Source organism: Macaca mulatta, chromosome 7 (assembly GCF_049350105.2).
Source record: "Macaca mulatta isolate MMU2019108-1 chromosome 7, T2T-MMU8v2.0, whole genome shotgun sequence".
In the NCBI taxonomy this organism is placed as follows: Eukaryota; Metazoa; Chordata; class Mammalia; order Primates; family Cercopithecidae; genus Macaca; species Macaca mulatta.
Window position 1 is genome coordinate 108,047,391 of NC_133412.1, and position 17,520 is coordinate 108,064,910.

A 17,520-nucleotide genomic window follows, 5' to 3' on the forward strand; every position below is an offset into this window, starting at 1 on the left:
GAGGAGAGGAGGAGGAGAGGAGAGGAGAGGAGAGGGAAAAGAGGCCAGATACAAAGAGTACACCAATGTGTGATTCACTCTTAAGAGATGGTAGTATAAGGCAGTCTTCTGGGGTGGTAGTGATTTTCTGTTTCTTGAGCTGGATTATCACATGGGTATATTTACTTCATGGAAATTCATTGAGCTGTGCAGTTAAGATTTGTCCACTTTTCTGTATGTTATTCTTCAGTAAAATGTTTACCATAGTGAGGCACATGTGCTATAATAAAAGGGAAATAATATGAAAATCAACTGTCTCAATAAAAAATTTACAACTGATATTGCACTATAGTTATGTAAGACCTGACCATTAGGAGAAACTGGGTGAAGGGTTCAGAGAACCTCTCTGCACTAATTTTTCAACTTCCTGTGAAGCTATAATTATTTCAAAATTTAAAAATACTATCAACACTGATATTTTAGTGTGTGAACCCCAATTAGATTTTCTTGATTTTTCTTTTCTTTTTTCTTTTTTTTTTGAGATGGAGTCTGGCTCTGTTGCCCAGGCTGGAGTGCAGTGGCACGATATTGGCTCACTGCAACCTCTGCCTCCCAGGTTCAAGCGATTCTCCTCCCTCAGCCTCCAAAGTAGCTGGGACTAAAGGTACATGCCACCACGCCCAACTAATTTTTTTGTATTTTTAGTAGAGACTGGGTTTCACTGTGTTAGCCAGGATCATCTTGATCTCCTGACCTCGTGATCCACCTGCCTTGGCCTCCCAAAGTGCTGGGATTACAGACGTGAGCCACTGCACCCAGCCTAGATTTTCTTTCTTTCTTTTTTAATTTTTTTTGGAAACGGAGCCTCACTCTGTCCTCTGTTGCCCCAGCTGGAGTACAGTGGTGTGATCTCAGGTCACTGCAACCTCCGCCTCATGGGTTCAAGTGATTCTCCTGCCTCAGCCTCCCGAGTAGCTGGGATTATAGGTACGTGCCACCACGCCCAGTAGAGATGGGTTTTTTTATTTTTCTATTTTTAGTAGAGATGGGGTTTCACCATGTTGGTCAGGCTGGTCTCGAACTCCTGACCTCGTGATCTGCTGGCCTCGGCCTCCCAAAGTGCTGGGATTACAGGCATGAGCCACCGTGCCTGGCCCCAGCCTAGATTTTCTACTTATATCCTCCTTCTAAAAGTTTCCCTGTTTCCCTTTCCTGCCTACTCCTCAGAATTGAATTGAAAATCATCATTTTCAATAGAGGCTGTCCCAACTATAGATGACAGTTGATAAGTCCTGGGGTGGACATCTGCCCCAATGTGGGCCGGTTGGAGCCTTTTCCTGGGACATGGCGTTTGGACTGAGAAACAGCCATCTCTCTTCATGTGTCCACACTATAATTTGTAAACTGAAGAGCTGCCAGCATGTTCTGTTTTCCACCTTGTGGTTCGGGGAAGCAGAAGAACCTGATGGACAGAGAGAAGGCAGAATGAAGCTGATGTACAAAGGGAGGAGGACACATGAGACAGAGTCTCTTTGACATTCACCTTCGTGGCTCCTTATGTCCAGTTCAATTTGTGTCCTTGGGTTCTGTGAGACTCTTTATGTGTTTAAAATACATTCACCTTGTTATCTAAGAGAAATCAAGATCCATTCAGATTTCTATTACTCGCAACCATAATCCTAACTAGCACATCTACAAAGATGCACAGTTTTTGTCCTGTGGCTTATACTTAGAATATGTCTTTTTTTTCAATTTATGAAGTATGAGACCAGGAGCAGTGGCTCAAGCCTCTAATTCTAGCACTTTGGTAGGCAGAGGCAGGAGGATTGCTTGAGCCCAGGAGTTTGAGATCAGCTTGGGCAACAAGGTGACATCGTCTCTTAAAAAAAAAAATTAGCAGGCCGGGCGCGGTGGCTCAAGCCTGTAATCCCAGCACTTTGGGAGGCCGAGGTGGGTGGATCATGAGGTCAGGAGATCGAGACTATCCTGGCTAACATGGTGAAACCCCGTCTCTACTAAAAATACAAAAAACTAGCAGGGCGTGGTGGCGGGCGCCTGTAATCCCAGCTACTTGGGAGGCTGAGGTGGGAGAATGGCGTGAACCCGGGAGGCGGAGCTTGCAGTGAGCCAAGATCATGCCACTGCACTCCAGCCTGGGAGACACAGCGAGACTCCGTCTCAAAAAAAAAAAAAAAAAAAAAAAAAAATTAGCTGGCATGAACCTGTGGTCCCCACTACTTGGTAGCCTGAGGTGGGAGGATTGCTTGAGCCTGGGAGGTTGAGTCTGCAGTGAGCCATGATTGTACCACTGCACTCCAGCCTGGTGAAATAGTAAGACCCTGTCTCAAAAGACAAACAAACAAATATAATAAAGTATGACTTTACTGTATGTAAGATAAAGATTGGCACTCGTGCATAGTACAATCACAGAAGATATACTAAAGATCATTTAACCCATCCCTCTTATTTTCAGGTGAGAAAACTGCAGGTTAAGGGCCTTAGCCAAAGTCATACAGCCAGTTGCTAGAAGCATCAGACCCAGCATCTTGTCACCTTTTCCACGTCAATATTACACAGTAAGTCCTGGAGAGAAACATCAGGATGCTCCACTGAGGGTTTTATTTGTTTGCATATAGTATATTAACTGCATAATGAATTAATCAGAACATAGTCAACAAGGACCTACTTGAGAGATCAAATGAATAAGAGATGATGCATAGGGATATAAATAGTTATAATTATAGGTACTTAATTCTAAAAACAATCTTTAACTTTTATCATTATTAGTCATGGAGGTATTCCATGTGTCACTTAGAACAGATATACATAGTCTATTAAGAGTTAAAAAAAAATTTGAGGACAGATTACTCAAACATTTTAATTCAAATAGTATCTAGAATTGAGAAAAAAATTAAGACTATATTCAACAGGATGTAAATACTAAGTTTGACGTAAACTTCCTGAGAAGTGGAGGTTTGTTCGGAAACTTCCTGCTCGGTCATAACAGAGAGCTGGAACATATCAGTCTACCTCTCTTGATCTGGTCTGATACTGTTGGTTCGAAATGCTGATTTGGGAGTATTCTTAGCCAAAGTAGCCAAGCACAGCATTGTGTTGACTGTATTTTGGGAGGTAACTATAAGGTGGGAAAGAAGTATTATCCAGTTTTTAAATAAAAAGGAGTCTAATGAACATGTGACTTCCTGGAAAGCAAAGCACAGAATAGAAAATGTGTAATTAACAGCTTTCAGTTTTCTGTTCTCTTTATTGAAGTAGCTGTTCCTATCACTGCCAGCCCTTTGGCCATCCAAAGTTGCAGCTGTCTACTTTTTGTTTATTTTTTGTTAAGACAAGGTTTCACTCTGTCACCCAGGCTGGTGTGGATATGGATGTCCTATACCTAATCAATTTCCAGCTACTGGACGTTTAGGTGGTTGCTAATTTACTACCATTATAAAACAACACTGTAGCAAATCATCATACATAAATCATTCTGCAAATACCTGATTATTAAGTTTTTAGAAACTGAACTCTTTAGTCAAGGTATTTAATCATTTTTAATGATTAAAAATGATTTGTGACACTTTGTGACATAGTGCTTTGTGACACTGCTGTAAGCAACAGATGAGGATTTCCTATTTTGATGGGTGGAACTTTTATAGGGGTGGTAATATCTCTTACGTGAAGACTTGTTTTGTTTTGAAGATGCAGGAAGTGATCTAACAGAGACTTTCCTTGCTGGCACACTGTACCAGGAAGGAGACACAGCACTCTATCCACCCTACTTGGCCAGTTTGGTATTTGAATGGAAAGGGCAAGTTTGTGTTTGAGGTGGTGTGTCACACTTGTGTCATGTGAGACACAATACGTAGATCAAAGAGGAGAAAAACCTTTGGGCAGTTCTATTAGTCTCCAGTGTGCTTTTGCTAAATATCTTCAATTAAGCAATCTAATACAGATGGATGGTACTGGTCTTTCTTCCCTGAATCCTCCCCTCTTCAAAGGTGATAACTAATATCATTATTTTCATTAAATATCCATAGACTGAAAGTTCAGGTTCTCAAAGATAGTTTCTTTCTTTAATTGTAATTTTTACTAAAACAAAGAAAAAGAAAACCAAGTGTCATTAACTTTGATTTGAGTATATGTGTGATGAGGGTTAATCTTTTCCTGTTTTAATGTGTATGATACTAAGTGTATCTGCCCAATTTTTATTTATTTTTTGAGACAGAGTCTCGCTCTGTCATCCGGGCTGGAGTGCAGTGGTGCAATCTTGGCTCACTGCAACCTCCACCCCTGGTTCAAGTGATTCTCCTGCCTCAGCCTCCTGAGTAGCTGGGATTACAGGTGTGTGCCACCATGCCAGGCTAATTTTTATATTTTTAGTAGAGATGGGGTTTTGTCATGTTGGCCAGCCTTGTCTCAGACTCCTGACCTCAGGTGATCCACCAACCTCGGCCTCCCAAAGTGCTGGGATTATAGGGGTGAGCTACCATGCCCGGCCCTGTCTCAAATTTTAGTGCAGTGCAATCTATCACTAAGAAATTTCAAAGCTGTTATTTAAGATGTTAATTATATAATATATAAATATCACAGTTGTGTGGTTTAACCTGTTAAGACATGCTTAGAAAAGAGAGCGTGAGTATACTGACTTTATTACAAGCCTATATTGGAAGATATATAGTAATATATAGGTACATATAACTCCCTGTAACAATAGGTTATACGTTGTTTAAAAACATAATGTCAAACAACATTACAGTTGGTAATTTATTTAAAGACTACAAGCTTGCCTGTTCACTGCTGCATTTCTATCCTGGACATTTGTGGATATATTACTATATATTGGGTTTATATACTTTTACTATAGGTATGTAAATATTTGCTGAATGAATAAAAAATAGGAAGATAATTTTAAAAGGTAAAAAATGGCATTTAATTTACAAAACATAATAAACAAAAGTTCTAAGTGGTATTAAGTTCTAGAACAAACCAGATTTGTCAATATAGTTCCAAGTTTAATCTAATTCCAAACTTAAAAATGATGGCATGTAATATCAGTTCATTGAATATTGTAATGAGATATTAAAAGTTCAGAGATGAGTAGTAAAGGCAGAATGGGACTTTTAATACCAGGGTCAAACGTAGCGCTTGGGGTCTGACTAAACATTTGAAAAAGGACATCAGCCTCGGTGGGCAGGTGTCTATGAAGGATGAGAAAGGAGGCAACTTCTTTTTTTCTCTAGTTCTGTGGGCTTCTCTTTAAGGTTTGTTTTTTCACTCTTTATCATCCAAAACTAAAGGATTAATGAACTTTGGAGGATCTGAGCAACCGATCTTCAGTAAATAGGTAACTTGACACAGTCTTAGGGGAATTAATGATAGTGTATGATAGACTTAATGGAAGCTTAGAAAACACTCTTTTTTTGGTTAACTACCATACGCACTCTATTTATTTATTTATTTACTAAAGGTAGTCAAGTGAAGCAGTGCGAGTAGAGAAAGAACAAAGAAATCTGTAACCGGTTGTGATCAATTAGTCATAAACACCACTGCACTCGGACCAGCACATATGCACTCTTTAAAACTTAAAACTTTTTACCAAAATCTTAAATATCAGAACAAGTCAGAAAGCTTGTTTTTTTTAAACCTTTTTTTTTATTATGAAATGTATTACACACAACAAAGACTGTATAAAACATATATATAGATTTAAAAAATAATAAAGAAACATTTATGTACTCACCAGCTTAAGAATAATTTTTTGGTTAGGCACAGTGGCTCATGCCTGTAAATCTCAGCACTTTGGGAGGCCAAGACTTGAGCCCTGGAGTTTGAGACCAGCCCGGGCAACAGAGACCCCATCTTTACAAAAAATAGAAAATTAGGCCGGGCATGGTGGCTCACGCCTGTAATCCCAGCACTTTGGGAGGGGGTGGTGGGTGGATCACAAGGTCAAGAGATTGAGACCATCCTGGCCAACATGGCGAAACGCTGTCTCTACTAAAAATACAAAAATTAGCTGGGTGTGGTGGTGCGTGCCTGTAATTCCAGCTATTCAGGAGGCTGAGGTAGGAGAATCACTTGAACTCGGGAGGCGGAGGTTGCAGGGAGCCAAGATCGTGCCACTAAACTCCAGCCTGGTGACAGAGGGAAACTCTGTCTAAAAAAAAAAAAAAAAAAAAAAAAAAATTAGCCAGGTGTAGTGGCTCACACTTGTAATCCTAGCACTTTGGGAGGCTGGGGTGGGCGAACTGCTTGAGCCCAGGAGTTTGAGACCAGCCTGGGCAACTTCGTGAAACTCTGTCTCTACAAAAAAATTTTAAAAATTAGCTGGGCATGGTGGTGTACATCTGCAGTCCCAGCTACTCGGGAGGCTGAGGCTGCAGTGACACATGATAGTGCCACTGCACTCCAGCCTGGGCAACAGAGTAAGACCCTATACAAAAAAACAAACAAAATTTCTTAAATTAACTATTTATGAGAATTGTCAGGTTGACTGTCTGTTTTCCAGTTGAGTTTCACAAAATGGAGCCTGCTTAATAAAACAGATCGATACATTCAAATCCACAGGCTCTGGTAATTTGTACTAAAGAATACTTATTTCTAGAATTGACCAGAGTTATCACAGAACTAGGAGTGTATTATTTTACAGAATAGTAGAGAACTAATTAAGTACCTATGACTTGTAAAAACAGAACCTCATGGTTTTTAAATGGAAAAGTCTGACTGGAAACTACAGTCCTTTAATATTAATTTCTAAACTCAGAAGTGAGATTATGATACAATCAGTTGGCAACTATCTAAGTTTTTCCTAGGCAATACCTTCCTTGGCTGGGTAAAGAATGTATCTTCTCACATGCATATTAATTTCTTTGAGTGAAATCTGAGTTAGGTATAAGTTAATATTCATCAAACAGAATCTGTATTAGTTATCTCTTGCTGTATGAAAAATTACCCCCAAACTTGGTGCCTTAAAAAGCAATAAACAATTATTTTCTTACAGAGTCTATGAGTAAGGAAGCTAGGTAAAGGTTACTTGGGTCTCTTGGCTCTGGGTTTCTCATAAGGCTGTATAAAAGGTGTTGAGCGGGTGCTGCAGTCATCTTAAGGCTTGACTAGATGTTGATGTTGGTAGGACTTAGTCCCTATCAGGGTGTTGGACTCAGGGCCTCCATTCCTCACTGGCTGTGGACTAGAGGCTACCCTCCTTTTTTCTGCCACATGGACCTATCCTTTGGTCAGTTCCCAACATGGCAATTTCCTTTGTTGGAATGAGCAAGTGAGAGCGCAAGAGAGAGTGAGAGGAAGATGAAAGTCAGTCTTTTGTAACCTAATCTCAGAAGTGACATTCTGTCACTTTGCCATATTCTATTCTTTTGAAACAGGTCATTAGGTCCAGCCCATGCAAAAGAGGAGGAAATTACACAAGGATGTGAAAACCAGAAGGTATGGTACTTAGGAGCCATTTTAGATGCAGCCTACCATAGTAACTCTAGAAAGAAGGAAATACAAAAAGTAAAAATGCTTCAAAAGCAAGTGGTGCTAAAAAAAAAAAAGTAAGAATAGGCTGGGCACGGTGGCTCATGCCTGTAATCCCAGAACTTTGGGAGGCTGAGGCGGGCGGATCACTAGGTCAGGAAATAGAGACCATCCTGGCTAACATGGAGAAACACTGTCTCTACTAAAAAAAAAAAAAAAAAAAAAATTTGCCGGGCGTGGTGGTGGGCGCTGGTAGTCCCAGCTACCCAGCTACTCAGGAGGCTGGCGTGAAGCAGGAGAATGGCGTGAACCAGGGAGGCGGAGTTTGCAGTGAGCCGAGATCGCGCCACTGCACTCCAGCCTGTGTGACAAAGCGAGACTCTGTCTCAAAAAAAAAAAAAAAAAAAAAAAAAAAAAAAAAAAAAGAATAGAAAAAGGAAAAGAAAGTGAAAATGCTAACTCAGCTAAGAGTCATCATTAAAGAATATCTTTTGTATGCAGAGATGGCATTATTGATGATGATTCCTTTGGGATAGGTGGTCGGGAATAGAAAGACTGCTAATTGAAGTAAGAATACTTCTCAGGCTGGGCGCGGTGGCTCACGCCTGTAATCCCAGCACTTTGGGAGGCCAAGGCGGGTGGATCATGAGGTCAGGAGATCGAGACCATCCTGGCTAACACGGTGAAACCTCGTCTCTACTAAAAATACAAAAAATTAGCCGGGCGTGGTTGCAGGCGCCTGTAGTCCCAGCTACTCGGGAGGCTGAGACAAGAGAATGGCGGGAACCCGGGAGGCGGACCTTGCAGCGAGCCGAGATCGCGCCACTGCACTCCAGCCTGGGCGACAGAGTGAGACTCCGTCTCAAAAAAAAAAAAAAAAAAAAAAAAAAGAATACTTCTCACAAAAACAAAGATGGTTCTATGATTTATAGCCATTGTTCACCATTTGTAGAGTTTCTTGCTGTTTTTTACTTTACAATTTTTATAGTGAAGCAAATATTAAACATGAATCAGCAAAGCGGTACTGTGATTTACAACTCAAAAACAATTCTGGGATACACCAATCAATCAATAAGAACTTACTGAGCACCTACATGTGCTAGAAAGTTACTGATACTTGCCGGGCGAAGTGGCGGGTGCCTGTAGTCCCAGCTACTCGGGAGGCTGAAGCAGGAGAATGGCGTGAACCCGAGAGAAGGAGCTTGCAGTGAGCTGAGATCCGGCCACTGCACTCCAGCCTGGGGGACAGAGCAAGACTCCGTCTCAAAAAAAAAAAAGAAAGTTACTGATACTAGAAAAATATAAAACAGTATCTGTCCTCAACTAGTCTGTGGCAGGTCTCAAAAATCTATGCAATAGGAATTAACCCCTTACCAGGGTATTGTATCCGATCCTGGGCTCTAAATTCAAGAGATGAAGAAAATGGGAAAAAATCCAGAGGCATGATTAACCAAAGGATTAAAAATTAGAAAACACAAAATAGCAAAAAACAAAAACAAAAACAAAAACAAAAAAACCAAAAAACAAACAAACAAAAAAACTCCAAAAAATTAGAAAACAGAATTTATGTGGAAAGGTTAAAGGCACAGTGCTTATTTAACTTGAGAAAGGTGAAAGTTGCTCCAGTAATCATCTTTAAGTTTATGAATAGTTACATAGGAGATGGAAATAAATGTTTGTGCCCTCAATGAGAAATCTACAAGAGAACTGGATTTCTAATATAGTATGTACATTAAAAAGTCTTAGAATATATATATTAAGATAATTGTTTAGGAAGGGTCAATGACTTTTTTTTTTTTTAGGGCTTTCCTCACTGTTTTGACAATTATCATGAAAAAGATTCAGTTTAGAATCTAGAACTGACCTGGATGGGATTCAAGGACAACTGGCAAGGGCTGCAGAGTCCCTGATTCCTCCCAGGCAGTGGGAGCTAAGCTACTAGAAACAGGAACTCAGTTGGTTTCTCGAGTCAGACAAGAAAGGGAAGGCCAGGCCAGAGGCGCCACAGAACTCCCATTAGTTTCGAACGACAACTTTTAAACCTGCAAAGTCTTTGCTCTGGAGGGAGACATTAACTTTATTATACAGGAAAGTAAACAAGCCTGATCTCTGCTCTGAAGGGAAATACTATCTCTAAATTAAGGCTCACCTGTAATCCCAGTGCTTTGAAAGACCAGGGCAGTGGCTGGGTGTGGTGGCTCACACCTGCAATCCCAGCACTTTGGGAGGCTGAGGCAGGAGGACCCCTTGAGCCCAGAAATTTGAGACCAGCCTTGGCAACACAGGGAGACCCCATCTCTACATAAAATTTAAAAATCAGCTGGGCATGGGGGCACGTGTCTGTAGCCCTGCTACTCAGGAGACTGAGGAATGCACCACCGCACTACAGCCTGGGCAACAGTGAGACCGTGTCTCAAAAACAAGCAACAAACTTTATTTGACTATTCTGAATATACCATATTGAGATAAACCAGCTGTTCTCAAGAGCCCCTTTACATAATAAGATCAGATAAATTATAATTGTTGAGGTTTTTATACTTTTTTTTTTTTTTGAGATGAAGTCTTGCTCTGTCGCCAGGCTGGAGTACAGTGGTGCAATCTCAGCTCACTGCAACCTCTACCTCCCAGGTTCAAGTGATTCTCCTGCCTCAGCTACCCTAGTAGCTGGGATTACAGGTGCGCGCCACCACACTCAGCTAATTTTTGTATTTTTAGTAGAGATGAAGTTTCACCATGTTGGCCAGGATGGTCTTGATCTCTTGATCTGCCCGCCGTGGCCTCCCAAAGTGCTGGGATTACAGACGTGAGCTGCCATGTCTGGCACCCCCTGCCCTTTTTTTTTCTCTGAGACAGAGTCTCACTGTGTTGCCCAGGCTGGCGTGCAGTGGCATGATCTCGGCTCACTGCAACCTCTGCCTCCTGGGTTCAAGCGATTCTCCTGCCTCAGCCTCCTGAGTAGCTGGGACTACAGGCGCCTGCCACCACACCCGGCTAATTTTTTGTGTTTTTAGTAGAGATGGGGTTTCACTGTGTTGACCAGGATGGTCTCGATCTCTTGACCTTGTGATCTGCCCGCCTTGGCCTCCCAAAGTGCTGGGATTACAGGTGTGAGCCACTGCGCCCAGCCAGGGTTAAAATATTTTAGAACAATTATTATGCTGCTGTATTAGGAAAGCACATCCTTCCCACTTAGTAACCATCCCATTTAGCCTCCAAAAGGACCAAAAGATGCTTTGTTCTTAGATGATTAGTGGAAGATGATAACCACATCTGTGCCCATTGGCACCCTTACACAGTGACATTTCTGCTATGCCTTCCTTTTTGTCAGAGGTAGCCTTCCGGGCTCATTTCATCCATTTGACAAGAGTGCTGACAAGAAACTCTTAGGTGATCAGGATCTAATAAGCCTGTGAGAGAGGTGGTTGTGTTTAAAACTCCTTTTCAGTTGTACCTTCTTTTTTTTTTATTGAGACGGAGTCTCGCTCTGTCGCCCAGGCTGGAGTGCAGTGGCCGGATCTCAGCTCACTGCAAGCTCCACCTCCCAGGTTTATGCCATTCTCCTGCCTCAGCCTCCCGAGTAGCTGGGACTACAGGCTCCCACCACCTCGCCCGGCTAGTTTTTTTTGTACTTTTTAGTAGAGACGGGGTTTCACCGTGTTAGCCAGGATGGTCTCGATCTCTTGACCTCGTGATCCACCCGTCTCGGCCTCCCAAAGTGCTGGGATTACAGGCTTGAGCCACCGCGCCTGGCCTCAGTTGTACCTTCTTTATAAAAACTCTGTTTGAAACTTTCCACACCTCTTCTTGGCCCAAAGGTGATTATTTTTGTTTGGAAAATATGAGATAACTCATCTAAGTTGAGGTTTTCTTTTAGTACTCCCAGGAGAAGATATATTTCTCTTTTCACTTTGAAAGTTTTCCTTTAAAAATAATTTCTTGTTCGTCCCTCTCCAAGATGGCTGCTGAAGATGAGTTACTGCTGCCACAGCTCCCCAAGCTGTTCAAAACCAGCAAAGAGCTTCTGGATGATGCAGAAGTAGCGACTGAACCTGCCGGTTCCCGGACAGTCCAGGAGAAGGTGTTCAAGGGCCTGGACCTCCTTGAGAAGGCTGCCAAAATATTACTGCAGCTCGACTTGTTCAGCTAAAATGAAGATTTGGAAGCAATTGCTTCCACCGACCTGAAGTACCTGTTGGTGCCAGTGTTTCAGGGAGCCCTCACCATGAAACAAGTCAAGCCCAGCAAGCGTCTAGATCATTTGCAGTGGGCTCGAGAACACTATAAACTACTTAACTGTGCCATTGATGTCATGTGGCAGAGTTTGAGCTGCCCAAAACCAAGAACTCAGCTGAAAATCACACTGCTAATTCCTCCATGGCTTATCCTAGCCTCATTGCTATGGCGTCTCAAAGACAGGCTAAGAGAGAGACACAAGCAGAAGAAGGAGTTGGAGCATAGGTTGTCTGCAATGAAATCTGCTGTGGAAAGTGGTCAAGCAGATGATGAGCTGTTCGTGAATATTATCTTCTTCGCCTTCAGAGGTGGATTGATATCAACTTAGAAGAGATTGAGAGCATTGACCCAGGAAATAAAGATCCTGAGAGAAAGAGACTCTTCAAGAGAGGCATCAACTTCTAACTCATCTCGCCAGGAGAGACCTCCAGTGAAACCCTTCATTCTCACTCGGAACATGGCCCAAGCCAAAGTATTTGGAGTTGGTTATCCAAGTCTGGCAACTATGACAGTGAGTGACTGGTATGAGCAACGTTGGAAATATGGAGCATTACCAGATCAGGGAATAGCCAAGGCAACACCAGAGGAATTCAGAAAAGCAGCTCAGCAACAGGAAGATCAAGAAGAAAAGGAGGAAGAGGATGATGAACCAATACTCTACAGAGCTCAGGAGTGGGATGACTGGAAGGGCACCCATCCTAGGGGCTATGGCAGCCGACAGAACATGGGCTGATCTTCCCACAACACAAGAGGACTGCAGGGTGCACACTTCCCACGCCAAGGAAAACCATGCAGTCCTCACCTCCCTGAGTTTCTGCTTCAGCTGTGTACAACGAAGGCAAAGATGCTAAATCTTGCTTTGCATTCAATAAAGTGTCCACCGATTAAAAAAAAAAATTCTTCTGAGATGCCTTCTCTGTTCTGTCATTCTGCAACTTGGGCTGGAAAATGATACTAATTATTTTTGGCTTCATTGGAGTAACTACTGGCCACTTGAAAATTAAATTTTGGCTGGGCGCAGTGGCTAACACCTGTAATTCCAGCACTTTGGGAGGCTGAGGCGGGCAGATAACCTGAGGTTGGGAGTTTGAGACCAGCCTGGCTAACATGCTAAAACCCCATCTCTATTAAAAATACAAAATTAGCCGGGCATGGTGGTGCATGCCTGTAATCCCAACTACTTGGGAGGCCAAGGCAGGAGAATCACTTGGACCTGGGAGGCGGAGGTTGCAGTGAGCTGGGATCATACCACTGTACTCCAGCCTGGGTGACAGAGTGAGACTCTGTCTCAGAAAAAAAAAAAAAAATTAAATATTATGCTAAATATCTCCCACATTTAAAAGCAAAATTTTCAAATTTTACTTAAGAGCAAAATTGCAGTGGAACAGTGAGTTTTCAAAATGTTTCTAGTCCTGGAATCTGTTTAAGACTTGAAGCCGTAAATAGAAATATAGTAAGTGTGGGTGTGGTGTCTGCCACCTGTAATCCCACCACTTTGGAAGGCTGAGGCAGGTGGATCACTTGAGGTCAGGAGTTCAAGACCAGCCTGGTCAAATGGTAAAACCCCATCTCTACTGGAAAAAAAAAAAAAGAGCTGGGCATGGTGGTGAGTGCCTGTAATCCCAGCTACTTGGGAGGCTAAGGCAGGAGAATCACTTGAACTCAGGAGGTAGAGGTTGCAGTGAGCCGAGACTGCACCACTGTACTCCAGCCTGTGCAACAGAGTGAGCCTCTATCTCAAGAAAATATAAATAAAAATAAATAAATAATAAGCATTTAGGCCAGGTGCGGTGGCTCATGCCTGTAATCCCAGCTCTTTGGGAGCCGAGGCGGGCGGATCACCTGTTAGGAGTTCAAGATCAGCCCGGCCAACATGGTGAAACCCTGTCTCTACTAAAAATACAAAAATTAGCTGGATGTGGTGGTAGGCACCTATAATCCCTGCTACTCAGGAGGCTGAGGCACAAGGATCGCTTGAACCCGGGAGGCGGAGGTTGCAGTGAGCAGAGATCGCGCCACTGCACTTTAGCCTGGGTGACAGAGCGAGATTCTGTCTAAAAAAAAAGAAAGAAAAAAGAAACATAATAAGGAATTAAAATAATTTTTTACACACGTTTTCTAAAAGCCTTTGAGATATTACCTAAGTTGCTTAATAATTAGCTAGTACAATATCTTGGTAAAGTATCATGATTTTCCTATTTGTCAATTGTTCATTTTACACCTTTTTTTGCTTTTCTACTTTTAAAGATTCCTCCAACTTATAAAATGATTGAAAAAATTAAAATGCAAAATATGTTCTTATTAAACATTTGAATTATCCATATAACTAAGAAAACATTAGGAAATAAAAACTTTACGCTGTGACTTCTGCTACCATCCAGGATGGTGTAACAGGGACCAGAATTAACCTCCCACCTAAAATACTTAAAAAACTGAACAAAAATATGCTAGTTAATTGTTTTCAGATATCAGACAGGAGGCAGTGCAGGACAGTGATTTCTCAGAGAAGGAAACAAAAACGTTGAGTCCTATGATTGCTGTAGGAGAATTTCCAGGCTGCAGCACAGGGAGGAGCACCCCAAACAGATGTTGGCCACCTCTTTGAGCTGAGCAAATAGTTTGAAGATCTGGGAGGTGAAGGCATCAGAATTTACATGGTAAAAATCAGAGAAGAGAACTACATAATAGAAGAGCTCAGAAGGGTTCTCCTTGAGTCTTCAGCTGAGTTCTGATCATCAGAACATGTATGTGAAGAAAACGACTGAGATTTGAGAAAGAAGCACTGGAGAAGAACAAGTAGAACAAAACTTGGATTTAAACAGGACCAGAAACTGTGGTCCAACCACATAGAGTGGAAAAACCTCCTAAGATGCAAGGCATTGAGTAGAGTCTTGAGAAGGTATTGCTTCAGGAGCTGAGCCAAATAAACCCCATATTAAAGGCTGTAATGGACCTTCCTACAAAGATTCAAGGCTGGGCATGGTGGCTCACACCTGTAATTCTGGAACTTTGGGAGGCCGAGGTGGGTGGATCACCTGAGGTCAGGAGGTCGAGACCAGCCTGGCCAACATGGCAAAACCTCGTCTCTACTAAAAATACAAAAATTAGCTGGGCATGGTGGCACATGCCTGTAATCCCAGCTACTTGGGAGGTGAGGCAGGAGAATTGCTTGAACCTGGGAGGCAGAAGTTGCAGTAAGCCTAGATAGTGCCATCGCACTCCAGCCTGGGTGACAGAGAGACACTCCATCGCAAAGAAAAAAAAAAAAAAAAGGCGGCTGGAAGCGGTGGCTCACGCCTGTAATCCCAGCACTTTGGGAGGCTAAGCAAGGTGGCTCATGAGGTCAGGAGTTCAAGACCAGCCTGGCCAACATGGTGAAACCTCATCTCTACTAAAAATACAAAAATTAGCCAAGTGTGGTGGTGGGCACCTGTAATCCCAGCTACTTGGGAGGCTGAGGCAGGAGAATTGTTCGAGCCCGGGAGGCAGAGGTTGCAGTGAGCAGAGATCACGCCACTGCACTCCAGCCTGGGTGACAGAGTGAGACTCCATCTCAGCGGGGGAAAAAAAAAGATTCAAAGTAAGCCTTGAAACAACCAATCAAACTGTTTCCAAGTAATACAACTGCATCCCAGAACAAAACCCAAAACATTTAAATACAGAAAACTCCAGCACCATGGAATCAAAAAATTAGAAGGCTTTTGAACAAGAAAATACAACCTATAACAAGAAGAAAAAACAATCAAAAGAAACAGACCCAGATGTGACAAGGACAATAGGATTTGTTAGTTAAGAACATTAAAACAGCTATTCTAACTATACTCCATATCTTCAAAAAGGTAATGGAAAGTTTGAATATGATAAGAAGAGGAATGTAAGATATTTTTAAGACTCAAATAAAACAGCTAGAGAAGAAAAGAGAAACAATGTCTAAGATGGACAATATACTAGAAGGGATTAACAGCAGATTAAATACTGCTAAAGAAAGGATTAAGGCCGGGCACAACGGCTCATGCCTGTAATCCCAGCACTTTGGGAGGCTGAGGTGGGTGGATCACCTGAGATCAGGAGTTAGAGACCAGCCTGGTCAACATGGCAAAACTCTGTTTCTACTAAAAATACAAAAATTAGCCAGGTGTGGTGGCCTGCACCTGTAATCCCAGCTACTCAGGAGGCTGAGGCAGCAGAATTGCTTGAACTCGGGAGGCAGAAGCTGCAGTGAGCCAAGATTGCACCACTGCACTCCTGCCTGGGTGACAGTGTGAGACTCTGTCTCAAAAAAAAAAAAAAAAAAAGAAAAAGAAAAAGAAAGGATTAATAAACTTGAAGGCATAGCAACAGAAATCATCAAAAATGAACGACAGAAATATAAAAGATTGGGTTGAAAAAAATCAGAGCTCAATGATCAGATCTCAGATCTCAATAATCAGATCTCATCGCACTGTGCGAAAACATTAAGCAGCCTAATACATGTGTAGTTGGAGTCTCAAAAGAGGGAGAAAAAATGGAGGGATAGAATAAATATTTGAAGAAGTAATAGCCAAAAACATTTTCCAAATGTGATCAAAACTATATACCCACAGATCCAAGAAGTGCAACAAACTCCAAACAAAAGAAACACAAAATAAAACACACCAGTGCACAAATAAAAGTCACAAAAAGAATATATTAAAAACAGGGCCAGGTATGGTGGCTCATGTATACAATCCCAGCATTTTGTGAGACACAGGCAGTAGGATTGCTTGAGCCCAGGAATTCGAGACCAGCCTGGGCAATGTGGCAAAAACCTATCTCTAAGAAAAATAAATAAATAAAAAATAAAAATTAGCCAGGTGTGTTGCTGCATGTCTGCAATCCCAGCTACTGGGGAGGCTGAGGTGGGAGGACAACCTAACCCTAGAACGTCAAGGCTGCAGTGAGCCATGATCACATGACCACACTCCAGCCTGGGTGACAGAGACCCTGTCTCAGAAAAACAAAACAACAAAACAAAACAACAAAACAGCCAGAGAAACAAGCTACAAGTGCTGAGGAAGAAAGGCAAAAATGACAGAACAGTGTGGCTCACACCTGTAATCCCAGCACTCTGGGAGGCTGAGGCAGGTGGATTGCTTGAGCCCAGGAGTTCAAGTGGCCTAGGCAACATGGTGAAACCACATCTCTACAAAAGGTACAATTAATTAGCTGGGTGTGGGGATGCATATCTATGTCCCAGGGACTCAGGAGGCTGAGGTGGGAGGATCACCCAAGCCTGTAAGGTAAAGGTTGCAATGAGCCATGATCACACCACTGTACTCCAGCATGGGTGACAGAGAGAGACTCTGTATCAAAATAAAGTGTAAATTCAGTGGTTTTTAGTATCATCAGTTGTGCAAGTATCACCAAAATCTATTTTTAAATTATTTTTATCACCTCATAAAGAAACCCTGTACCTATTAGTAATCACTTCCCATCTTCTCTTACTCCCATCCCAGCTCTAAGCAACCAGTTATGTACTATCTCTGTAGGTTTGTGTATTCTAAACATTTCATATACATTGAAACATATGATCTTTTGTGACTGGCTTCTTTACGCAATGTTTTCAAGATCATTGGGTTGTAGCACATATTATTACTACCTTATAACCTACGTAAAATTTCATCATATGGATATAACACATTTTATTTATCCATTCATCAGCTGAGAGACATTTGTCCCCACCTCTCCTTACTTTCTGGCTTTTATACATAATGTGCTGTCAATGTTTATGTACAAGTTTTTGTGTTGGACATGTTTTCCTTTCTCTTGACTATGTATCTAGGAGTGAGACTGCTAGGTCATATAGTA

General features: G+C 42.0%; 1 protein-coding gene and 1 pseudogene across 5 annotated transcripts in view; one reads left to right on the forward strand and one right to left on the reverse strand.

Moving 5' to 3' along the window:
* Positions 1 to 17,520, reverse strand: part of LOC144330214 (uncharacterized) — a 71,841-nt gene that overhangs the window by 14,591 nt on the left and 39,730 nt on the right. Inside the window, exons 3-4 of one of the 5 annotated variants that reach the window (XR_013396200.1) lie at positions 5,726 to 6,142; positions 1,302 to 1,441 (exon numbers count right to left, since the gene is read on the reverse strand). The gene's annotated coding sequence lies outside the window, so the exon portion shown is untranslated. Of the gene's footprint in view, positions 1 to 943; positions 1,442 to 5,725; positions 6,143 to 8,582; positions 8,724 to 17,520 lie in introns of those variants that run through there. The other 4 variants (XR_013396197.1, XR_013396198.1, XR_013396195.1 and 1 more) reach the window with 4 other exon arrangements.
* On the forward strand, positions 11,284 to 12,558 carry LOC694092 (immunoglobulin-binding protein 1 pseudogene; annotated as a pseudogene).